The sequence below is a fragment of the Pan troglodytes genome, chromosome Y (assembly GCF_028858775.2).
Source record: "Pan troglodytes isolate AG18354 chromosome Y, NHGRI_mPanTro3-v2.0_pri, whole genome shotgun sequence".
In the NCBI taxonomy this organism is placed as follows: domain Eukaryota; kingdom Metazoa; phylum Chordata; class Mammalia; order Primates; family Hominidae; genus Pan; species Pan troglodytes.
Window position 1 is genome coordinate 12,313,758 of NC_072422.2, and position 12,817 is coordinate 12,326,574.

General features: G+C 41.5%; 1 pseudogene; it reads left to right on the forward strand.

Moving 5' to 3' along the window:
• Positions 1–12,817, forward strand: part of LOC112206510 (raftlin-like) — a 68,476-nt pseudogene that overhangs the window by 15,761 nt on the left and 39,898 nt on the right.

Genomic DNA, 12,817 nt, shown 5'->3' on the forward strand with positions numbered 1-12,817 from the left:
GTTGGAGGTCCTCTCCAAACACTGTTAGCTTGGGTATCACCAGCAGAGGCTGCAGAACAGCAAATATTGCAGAACAGCAAATATTGCTGCCTGTTCTTTCTTCTGAAAGCTTTGTCCCAGAGGGGAATTTGCCTGTACGAGATGTCTGTTGGCCCCTACTGGGAGGTGTCTCCCAGTTAGGCTAGATGGGGGTTAGGGTCCCAGTTAAGGAGGCAGTCTGTCCAGTCTCAGAGTTCAAACGCCCTGCTGGGAGAACCACTGCCCTCTTCAGAACTAGCAGACAGGGACATTTAAGTCTGCAGAAGTTTCTGCTGCCTTTTGTTCAGCTATGCCCTGCCTACCGACGTGGAGTCTGTAGAGGCAGTATGCCTTGCTGAGTTGCTATGGGCTCCACCCAGTTCAAGCTTCCCTGCTGCTTTGTTTACCTACTCAAGCCTCAGGAATAGTGGACGCCCCGCCCCTTGCCAGGCTGCAGCCTCGCAGGTAGATCTCAGACTGCTGCCCTAGCAGTGAGCATGGCTCCATGTGTGTGGGACCACCAAGCCAGACACAGGAGAGAATCTCCTGGTCTGCCTCTTGCTAAGACCATGGAAAAAGTGCAGTATTTGGGTAGGAGTGTCCTGTTTTTCTAAGTACAGTCTGTTATGGCTTCCCTTGTCTAGGAAAGGGAAATCCCCTAACCCCTATTGCTTTTTGGGCGAGGTGACTCCCCACCCTGCTTCAACTCACCCTCCAGGAGCTGCACCCACTGTCCAACTAGTCCCAGTGATATGAACCAGGTACCTCAGAGTTGGAAATGCAGAAATCATCCATCTTCTGCACTGATCACACTGGGACCTGCAGACTGGAGCTGTTCCTATTTGGCCATCTTGAGATGGACCTCCTTAAGTATTTCTTAAGTTTTGTTATAGGGGAAACGTTTAACTCCCGCAGTCTCATTGTATTTGTGTAGATTTTGTTCATTTTGCAAAGAGGGTTCATAAAATTGTGGGAAATCTTTCCCTATTGTTCTGGGACCATCTTTGGGGAGGTGCAGGTTATTACCCTGCCCACAACTACCACCAATTGCAGGAACAAGAAATACCTCTCTTCTACCCACCCACTCCATTGGACAAAAATCTCAGCACAGTTCTCACACCTGCTGTTCTAATATTCTTTCTTTCTTCCTACATCATACACAATGCTGCCTGCTTAAGCTTCCCAGAATCTTTCACTCTAAGGCCACCTGTGACTCTTCTTTCTTCACAGTTAAGGCGACTCCCATCCTTTCTCACTAACTGTGTTTCCCACAATTCTGCCCTGGTCACTGCAGAGCCCACAAGCACACACTCATTCTAACAGTGGATTCACCCACACATTCCCTACGCTCATCATTACAGCCCCTGCTGAGTTACAGGCAACATGCATCTTCACACACCTTTTGCCTAACTGATCTATTTATTATTTCTATCATATAACTCATGCATTTCTCAATCCAGATCTTCAGTAATTTCTGTTCTCATGCCTAAAATGTCCTTTTATCCATTGTCTCATGACTAACTTCATATAGCCTCAAAGATTAAGCTCACATGTGCCTTGCTCCTTACATTTTCCCCTGATCCTTAACACTGGAAACAATTGAATTCTTATAGCACTTCTGTTTATATACAGTCTGTCAAGACTTGAGGGCAGGATCTAGACTTGAGGGCAGCACCTTGAATCCCTCATATGTGGTCAGCATTCACGCAGATGAATGAATAAGGGAGATCTTTATTGTCATTGTTATACATAAGCTAATGAAACTAGGCATAGCCTTCTTTTTCTTTCATTGACAAATCTTTTTCAGATCTATTGCTAATTTCTCTCCCTAATGCTTTTTAAAAATAGCTGTTCTGATTATTCTATTCGAGCTTGGTATTGCTTTGGGAAAAAAAAATCTTAAAATTCCTTCCTGTTTCCCAGAGATAGAGAATTTGTTTCTGTCAACTGACATGTAGGATTTTTTGCCTGGTTGGAGAAGTGCCTAGTAATCTGTTTTTGTTTGTCACCATTTCTTTTGATTATTTCTAAATGAAGCATAAATAACCCTATTGATGAACTGCACATTCTCTTTCCTTTTCATAACTCCCTAATGTCCTGGGAAAAAGAAAACATTATTTAAACTCATGGTCTTTGAAGGTGTCTCAGGGATTTATGAGCCGAAATGGGATTTATTAGGTGTTTATTATTTAAACTGTAATGTATATGATAGTTTTTAGTCACATATTTATTTTTTAGAAGTATACTTTATGAAAGTTTTCTGACAGGCAGTTGTTTTTTGGTGGCCTCATTTTAGATCTTCCCATGAGGCCAAAATACATATCAAACTTGCTGCTTGGCACTGTGTCAATATCTTGAGGGTTATCTCTTTTGCCAATGATAATTATCAATATTTAAAGCACTCATAAGTATTAGCAGTACTGGTTACAAAAATGTTATTTTAATGTTTTAGGAAAGGGTTAAGTCTCACCACTGTGACAGTGGAGTGAGGGGCTGTTTAAATGTGTCAGATAAGGCTGGGCATGGTGGCTCACACCTGTAATCCTAGAACATTGGGAAGACAAGGCTAGAGGATCACTTGAGCCTGGGAATTTGAGACCAGCCTGGGCAACATGTCAAAACCCCATCTCTACAAAAAATATAAATATTAGCCAGGTGTGGTGGTGCACACCTATAGTCCCAGCTACTCAGAAGGGTGAGATGGGAGGATTGCTTCAGCCTGGAAGGCTGCAGTCAGCTGAGATCATGCCGTTGCACTCCAGCCTGGGCAACAGAGTGACATTCTGTCTCAAAAGAAAAAAAATGGTGCGGGTCAGACATTGTCTTTAAGGGTAGTGAGGACCTCCGAAGGTAGGAATCTACTGAGTCATTACAATGAATGCATATTGCATTGCGCTTATGGGTTCATTATTTTGATCATGATACAATTAGATAATCTGTTCACTGTTACCTATGGCCTGGTGTTCAGCCTTCTGTCACTCACATTGGAGCTTGTGTATGTAACTCAGAGACCACAGACTGGTGGTTGAGAGGTCAAGTTCAATCTGAAAGATGTTGGACCACATAACATGAAGAAAATATTGTTTGGAGCAAAAACCTGACAGTTATGAGCTACATATAAACACAATTTAAAGGCTTCTTTTGAAAAATTGTAAGATTTGGCAACTCTGGCCTGGAATTTCTAGTAATGTTTGGGATATAAACTGCCTAGTTTACCATGGTTTCCACATATCTCATTGTGTCCCCAGCATGGTAGCAACATAGCACTCACCATGTTTTATCTGCTTGCATGATTTTCTCACGGCAGAGACAAGTCTCTCTGCAACCACATTGCTCTCAGTAGTGAGACTGTGAAAGGGAATCTGACAGGACTCTGTATTTGAAGAAAATTAGAGGAGAGCATATTTCTTGGTGGACATTCCTCTATCTTTTATATGAGAAAAAAATGTCTAGATTATGTACTTTGGTTTTAAAAAGAATCTTTTATAGATTGCCCATAGGCCTTTGAGTTTGAGGCCCTTGCTTTTCCCTCCACCCCTTCCCCTGCTTGGAGAATAACTACACAGCCCTTGGCAGACACTAGGGTGGTGGTGAGTGAAGATCTCCAAGTGTGTCTCTGAGTTTGCACACAGTTTTCATTACAGTTGATGTTTATGTGTGAGTAATGAGGTCAACCCGACACAGAATATGTGGTATTTTATCATGTTCAGAAACAACACTGACATCTGTGACCAGTTGTGTTGACATTTGAATTTCTCTGGCACATGGGCACATGGGCTCTTTGCTCTCTCCTTCCTTGCAGATAGGAAAGGCTTGTGTACAAGTGCTCAGTGTTTAAATCTACTTTCATATGTTTGACATATGATGTCACTTATTTAATGTGTGTGTGGTTTTTTACTTGCTATATTCAACTTTGTCTCAAGTTCTACATATAAGGTGTTAAAGAAATGAGGACTGTTTGGAACGACAAAGAAGTTCTGGAGGCCAGTTGAGGTGGCTGATGCCTGTCGTCCCAGCACTTTGGGAGGCTGAGGCAGGAGGATTTCTTGAGCTCAGGAGTTTGAGAGCAGCCTGGGTAAGATAGGGAGAATTCATCTTTACAAAAATTCCAAAAACATTAGCCAGGCATGGTGACATGTTCCTGTAGTACTGACTACTTCGAGGGCCAAGGTGGGAGGATTGCTTGAGCCCAGGAAGTTGAGACTGCAGTGAGCCCTTCATCATTCCACTGCACCCCAGCCTGGGCAACAGAGTAAGACACTATCTCAAAAAAAAAAAATAATAACAGTTCTGGTAATGGATAGTGATGGTGATTGCTATTAAGTACATTGCGAATGTACTTAATGACACTGAATTGTAGACTTAAAAAATGATTAAAATGGTTAATATTATGTGATGTATATTTTACCATAATAAAAAAATTTAAAAAGTGAGGAAAGTAAGAAGTTGGAAGAAGTTTTGTGTTTTTCTGACCAGAGAAGGCACAGACCCCAGTCTTCTATTTCATTATCCCTGGTTTTTTTCCTTGAAGGTTTATTTTCCTCTTAGAATACAAGAGTTTATATTACTCATCTATGTAAGTCATTCTTTCTATTTTTCCCTTTTCCATGGACTTGTTCAGTTATCACCCAAGATAATCTCTAGGGGAGTGGCAGATACAATGTACCGTGCCTAGGAATAACTTGAGATTTCACAGAAAAGTTGCAAAGGTATTCCAGAGAACTCTCATGTGTGTTTCACCTAGTTTCCCACTACAATTAGTATCTTACACTGCCATACTATATTTGTCAAACTAAGAAATTGACAGTGGTACTTCACTATTAATTAAACTGTAGATTTTATTTGGATTTTACCATTTTTCTATGAATGTCATTTCTCACTTCCAGGATCGAATCCAGGGTACTAAACTGCATTTAGTTGTCATGTTGCGATGGCTTTTTAACAGGGTTTGGATGTCTTAGTTGCTTCTCCATTGCCTCCAACAGTCAGAACCACTCTGTTTATGTGCATTGTTCAAACTATTTTGCTATACTCCAAGGATTTGAGTTCATTTTGTCCTGTTCATTCTTGATTTCCAGGAAATCACATCTGCCAATAGTATCCTTTTATTATCATTTCTTTTAGAAAATTCCTTTGGAATGGTGAAGTAGAGCCTCTCAACTCTCCAGTGCCCTATATAAGTGGGAGTCCCAAGATATGAGATGTGTCAGAGCTCTTTTTAGTTAATTTTTTCCAAGACTGTTTCTGAAAAATGACTCGGCAGCAAATGATGTGTTTTTTGTTGTGGTTGTTTTTTGTTTTTCAAGGAGCCAAGCAATTCTGATTCCAAATCAACATTTAAATTTGACAGTCTGCCAAATTTAGATGATTATCTGCCAGATAATCACATAAACAGATTGACAGATTTCTTCACACCTATTTGCATAGGGTGGATTAAATCCAGTTTCCCTCTCGTGATTTCAAGAAGATAAGTAAATTCCAGAGAAGATTATAAGTTTCTTAACTGAAGAAATTGACAGGGTGTCTCATACCCTTCTCCTTGTCTTGCTCCCTTGATTTGACTTCTGGGAAAACAAACAAGTTCTCTTGGTTTTCTTCCTTCTTCCCTGGTTATGCTTTCTTATCTTTTGGGTGATTTATCCGCTTTTCTCCCCACCCTCTTCATGGTGGAGGGTCCCAGAATTAAATTCTTAACTCTTCTCTCTCTACATTAATGGAGATCTCATGTAGCCTCATGCTTTAAGTAATACCTGGGGCTGATGACTCCATGACTCCCAAATTTATGTCTCCAGCTGCCTCTCCTGCAGTCCAGACTTCAGTACATATATTCAAGTATGTATGCATGTGCATGTTTGTGTGTATGTGTGTATATGTATATATATAGATATTCAAATATCTACCAGACATCTCAACTTGGATATCTTCTGGATATGTCATACTCAACATATCTGAAATTTGAATTATCTTTCTTCCCCCCTAGGCCTGTGCCACCCAACCCTTCCCCATCATAGTTCTGGCAAAGTCACCGATTCTCTCAGTTGCTTGGGCCAGGATCCTGGAGTCATCTTCATCCTCTTTCCTCCTTCCACACCAGGCAACCTGTTTGTTTGCAAATTTTGAAGGTTTCACCCTGAAAATGTAACTGGAACCCAGCACTTCTCACTGCTTCTAGGACACTTTTGCCAACCAACTCTGAGCTACATCATCTCCTGCCTGGACCACTTAGATGGGGTCCCGGCTGCCCCCTATAGCCAGAAAGATCCTTTTTAACACTCAGGAGATCATGACATTTCTCTGTCCCACACCCTAAGCAGACTTCCTCTGTCATTCTGAATAAAAGCCATTGTCTTTAAAAGCCATGGTCTTCACTGTGGCCTGAAGGTCTATACTATCCAGCTCCCCTTAGGCTCTCCAACTGTGTTTTCCTTCCCGCGCCCTTCTGCACTGAGCCCCAGCAACAGAGCTTCTTTGCATGACCTCAGCTTAGGGCCTTTGCATGAATTGTTGTTCCCTCTGCATAGAGAGCTCATGCCCTGGATATTACCGTGTCCCAGTCCCTTACCTCCTGGAAATCTTTATTCTAAATTTCATCTCCTCAGTGCTGCTATCCTGACCACCCTTATTAGATCTACAACTGTCTCCCTGCAGCCCCTGCCATTCTCCTTACCCTGCTCTGTTTCTTTTTTTTCTTTTTTTTTTTAGACAAAGTCTCACTTTGTCCTTCAGGCTGGAGTACTGTGGCATGATCTCAGCTCACTGCAACCTCTGCCTTCTGGGTTCAAGTGATTCTCCTATCTCAGCCTCCCAAGTAGCTGGAATTACAGGCATGCACCACCATGTGTGCTAATTTTTGTATTATTAGTAGAGATGGGTTTTGTCCATGTTGGCCAGGCGGTTTTGAATCCCTGACTTCAGGTGATCCTCCCATCTCAGCCTCCCAAAGTGCTAGGATTATAGGTGTGAGCTACCATGCCCAGACCTTTTCTTTTCTTTTCTTTTCTTTGTCTTTCTCTTATTTTCTTTTTCTTTTTAACTTTCCATGGTTGGGCATAATTCCACGTTAGGTGCTCATGCATGTGTATTGTTTGTTGTCTTTCTCCTCCTATTAGATTATTAGCTCCGCAAAGGCAGAGATTTTGTCACTTCTGTCTATTGATGAATGCTAAATTATAGTATCTGATACATAGTAGTGTGGTATATATTTAATGAATCAATGAGTAATTATGAATGGTGAAAAGTGCTAGGAAGGAAAAGTAAGAACAGAATTTTAGATGATAGTAATAGATCAGCTGCAGGTAGGATTTGTTGAGCCTCATGTTGTGCTTCTGAGCTGGGGGCTTTGCATCTTTTTGTCCTATTTAATCCTTACAGAAATGTTAAGAGATAGCAATGTTCAGAGATAGCTCCATGTAATATCCCATTCAATAGTGAAATAAACTGAAGAACAGAAAGTTTAAGTAAATTGTCCAAAGGTTCACAGCTGATTTTTGGTGTATGGTGTAGTTAGCTCTAACACCTGTAGCCTCTAACTAATAAATTTATTGGAATTTACCAAGTTGGCGATGGAGTGTGATGCGGAAGCATATTTTATGATTAGCCAGGCTCTTCTCAGAGTACTTTTATTTAACTGGAGAGTGCTTAATGTTAATTTCCAGATAAAGTAGGTTGGGAGGCTTTTGCTGTTAGTTAACCCTACGTGTGTCTCCAGAAATGCATTCTGTGGTTTCTTTTCCCTATTATTTAAACCCAGATCTTCCAAAATTGGAAGCCATTTGGCCTTCTGTCCAGGAGAGGTTTGGTGGTTTCCCATATTCTTTTCCAGGATGATAAAATGATATGGCCCTTTGGGGAGCATACCTAGTATTTCCCATCCCACACAGGAAGGTGGCAATGCCTGCTCAGCTGGGAGTTTCAGGTTAATGCATCTTCCATAGAAACTAGATTGAGAGCGGAATACTTATTCCTTTGTCCTGTGGTATCTCGGACAAGCAGGCCATGGCCCCTGGAGGTCAATTCTAGGTCATGTCCACTTCTGTCTCCCAGGATGGTCCCTGCCCTCAGTGACACAGAACATTCCTCACTTGAGGGAAGCTGCTCTCAGATGTCTGGCTGGATTTTGTGGGTTTGGGCCTAGGCCTGGCCAACAGTGGGTGGCCTGTTCTGAGAATGAACCTGCCATGTTTTCCTCCTCAGGGACTGTATTAGTTTTCTTTTTTCCTTTTGGTATTTATTGGGAGAACCCACCCCTAACATTTCAATGTAGGTTCTTTCTATTTTCCATAAGTGTTAGCTGGCTGAGAAATAAAGAGAGACAGTACAAAGAGAGGACTTTTACAGCTGGGCTTCCAGGGGTGACATCACATATCAGTAGGACCATGATGCCTGCCTGAGTCTCAGACCAGAAAGTTTTTAAGGGTTTCAAAAGGGGAGGGGTTGTAAGAACAGAGAGTAGGTACAAAGATCACATGCTTCAAAGTGCAAAAAGCAGAACCACTGATAAGGGTCTAACAAAGATCACATGCTTCTGAGGAAACAGGGCAAAGGGCAAAAGCAGAACAGCTGATGAGGGTCTATGTTCAGTGGTGCACATATTGTCTTGATAAACATCTGAAACAACAGAAAACAGGGTTCAAGAGCAGAGAACTGGTCTGACAACAAATTTACTAGGGCTGAGTTTTCCCAACCCTAGCAAGCCTGAGGGTTCTGCAGGAGACCAGTGCTTATCTCAGTCCTTATCTCAACCACACAAGACAGACATTCCCAGAGAGGCCCTTCATAGACCTCCCCCAAGGGATGCATTGTTTTCCCAGGGTATTAATAGTAATATTCCTGGCTAGGAAAAGAATTTAGCAATATGTTTCCTACTTGCACATCCATTTATAGGCCCTCTACAAGAAGAAAAATATGGCTCTTTTTGCCCGACCCTGAGGCTGTCAGACCTTATGGTTGTCTTCCCTTGTTCCATAAAAATCGCTATTATTCTGTTCTTTTTCAAGGTGCACTGATTTCATGTTGTTCAGACCCACATATTTTACAATCAGTTTCTACAGTTAACACAATTACCACAGTGGTTCTGAGGTGATGTACATCCTCAGCTTACGAAGATAACAGGATTAAGATATTAAAGACAGGCATAAGAAATTATAAAAGTATTATTTGAGAACTGATAAATGTCCATATTAAAATGAAATATTCACAATTTATGTTCCTCTGCCACAACTCCAGCCAGTCCCTCCGTTCAGGGTCCCTGACTTCCCATAACAGGTATTAATTTTCTATGCTCTGTAATAAATTATAACACATTTCATGGTTCAAAACAATACGTATGGAAGGGGAACATCACATACCGGGGCCTGTTGTGGGGTAAGGGAAGAGGGGAGGGATAGCATTAGGAGATATACCTGATGTTAAATGACGAGTTGATGGGTGCAGCACATCAACATGGCACATGTCTACATATGTAACTAACCTGAACGTTGTGCACATCTACCCTAAAACTTAAAGTATAATAAAAAAAATACATATTCATTATCATACAGTTTCTGTAGCTCATCAGGGTTCTTTGCTTCAGGATTTTATCAGGTAGTATCACTGTTGACTTGGGTTGCAGTCTCCTCAGAGGCTCAACTGAGGAAAGCCCCACTTCCAGGCTCCTTCAGTTTGTTGGCAGGATTCATCTCCTTGTAGTTGTAGGACTGGAATCTCTGTTTTCTTGCAGCTGTTGGCCAGGGGCTACCCAGAGTTCCTTGCCATATGGCTCTCTCTTTCTTTCTGACAGCTTTCTTCTTCAATACCAGTAAAGGCATCTCCAGCTCAGAGGGAGTCATATAACATAATGCCATCCCAGGAGCGACATCCATCACCTTTAGCATGTTTTATTGAGTAGGTTCAAGTCACAGGCCCTGCCCCCACTCAAGGGGCTAGATTGCACAAAAGTGTGAACACCAGGAGGTAGGGATTGTTGGGAGGGGGCCATCTCAGGGTCTGTTTGCCACAGCAACCATGGTCCCCCCAACACCACCTCACCCCCAACCTCCCATGCTGGGAAGTCCAGAATCTCCCTCTGGCAGCCCCATTTGTGTTTACTGGTGGATTTAATGCTGTTTTTCATAGGGTTAGTGGTAAGGAGAGAGTTTCTCTTTGACTGCACCTTCTGCCTTCAGCTCTTCCTCTATGAGGCCACAGCTGCACCATCACAGAGTGCTGACTTCATGGCTTGGCAGCCAGCATCTGTCCTCAAGGTGTTTAGGGATCCTTGCCTCTTCGTCTCCCTTTCAGTCATTCTTCAGTGTTATAATCCTTTCATTGCAAATGAGGAGCTAATTCCCAAAGGCAGGAGAATGTCTATTACTTGCTCACCTATTCCTCCAATATGGATTAGATTTTCTTTTCCAGGAAACCATAGGCTGAGATGTAATTTTCCATGGTTCATCTAAAAAATTTGTAATGCCTATTTTTCTTCATTGTTTGTGCTCATTTCTGTTCAGATGTTACTGAGTTAATTATTTGATGAAATGAACCAGAGCTTCCTTTCTTGTTATAGAACTTCTTGTTCCAGAACAAAAGATGGTACTTATTAGATTCTGTGCTAAATATTATTCCCTAGAATTGATCTGGGCTGCGAGTTGCTTACAGACAGACTTGTCTCCCTTTTGTTCATCCTGTGAATGTTGTACTTAATTGATACAGCATTAACTTATTTAAAATGATTACAGTTTTTTAGCCTATTCGTTTGAAATCTCAATGGATATTTCTAACTGATCTCATATCTATATAACCTCTAAATAACCTCCGACATTAGTTTCCATGTAACAGAGCAGCCAGATTTTAGATTTCAGAACCCCCCTCCCTCATCCTGTTTTTTGTTGTTTGAGACCTCACATGATACTTATAACAGTGTGTCTTGACCAAGTCTTCTTTTTCAAAAGTCTGGAATCACCTGCCTTAGTTCCTCTTAATATGTCTTCTGTTTGGGGAGGAGATGAGAATATGAGTCTAGTCCCTAATCAAGTATTAACGCAAAAAGTTTAGTGTTCAGAATTGATTTATTCTTTTGGATTAGTTTGTACCAGTTGAAATCAGTTTATTCTTTTACATTTTTAATGTGTGCACCATAGTACCCAACTGTTCAGAGGGTATGTTAGAAGAAAAAACAAAAACAAGCTATTGAAGTTTGCTTACCAAATCACAGTTGCACACCTGGGGAAAATCAAATCCTCTGTAATTTTTTTCACTTTTAAATTTAAGGTAAATCATACACAAATTGTTAATGGTATCTTAAATTGCTTTTAATGCTATAGGAGAATCTTAGAAGTTCATTTAAAAGCTGTATGAGAATCTTAGAAGTTCATTGAAAAATGTTATAGCAAATAAACAATTAGACACTGGTGAGATGCATGTATCTCAGGAGTTCAGTGTGGAAGTGCCTGCTTTACAGATTTTCTGGACAGTCCTGCTCTCACAGGGGCTGCAGGGGTGCCTCTTTGGTAGAGCAGCCTCATAAGTGTTCCAGGAGGGCTCTGCTCCCTCCTCCACCAGGGCAGATTAGCTGTGTAAATGAGCCATGGATAAGAAGCCCGGAGTCTTTGTCTCTAATTCCCACTCCCCAGCAACCACCAGCAACCCAGGAGAGATGGTGCATTCAACCAGCCTTTAGCTGCAGTACCAGTCTTGTTGCCTTATACCTGTCTGGGCCAAGGAATCCCCTTCAATTTGTGAAAACCACACACCTTCCACTATAGTGTCATACAGGAGCCCTGCCTGTGAATGGCTGTGAAGTGCTGGAATTTCCTCTTGGTGACCACCTGCTGCTGGCTCTCCTGAATGCACACAGTTTTGAACTGTACTATATCACGGGGATGTCTATGTGGTGTTGCTTTGGAAAGCAGCCCCTTTGTGCAGAGATGGCAGGGTGTGCTGAGAAGTCTCTCTGTTGACAGCAGGATCGCAGGCCTTCACCTCAAACAGCCCTTTACACCTACACTGTTTTCCTAGAATTTCTTTTAGTTGCTTGGTAGTGTTTATTTAATGCATCTTTAATTTTGATAGATTTTGCCAGATTGCCCTCTGAACAGGTTGAATCCTTTTAAAGTCTTTTAAAAATTATTTTTTAATTTTCTAAGTGATATACAAATATGTCATTTTCATTTAAAAATGAAAAGAAAGAGATTATAACTAAAGTCACTTTCGATCACCACCCCACACACCTACCGTCACCACCCAGCCCCCATTCCCACATAAGCCCTCCCCGTTCCCCAGGGGTACCTGCTATTATTGGTTTGATATATGTCTTGCTATTTCTTTTTCTGTGGCCTGGCAGATATAAACCAATGGGAAATAGGCATTACTGGAGAGACAGAGAGAGAGAGAGAGAGAGAGAGACAGAGAAAGAGAGAGAGAGAGAGAGGATAACATATAAGCTATATAGTACCAAACCCATCATTCTATAATGATATGTTATACATGATGCTACATCTTGGAGATCTTTCTATGATGCATATCTGTATATATTACTTGAGTTGTTTCTAGAAACACTTTTTCATCAGTGCCTTTTTGACATTACTTTCAGGAAAGAATTTGGGGCTTCATTAAAGACCCAGTGATTCTTTTAAAAAAAAAAATATCCAACTTGTCACGGTGCCTGACACCTATAATCCTAGCACTTTAGGAGACCAAGGCAGGCAGATCACCTGAGGTCAGGAGTTAAAGACCAGCCTGTCCAATGTGGTGAAACCCTGTCTCTACTAAAAATACAAAGTTAACCAGGCATGGTAGCGGGCATCTGTAATCCCAGTTCTTC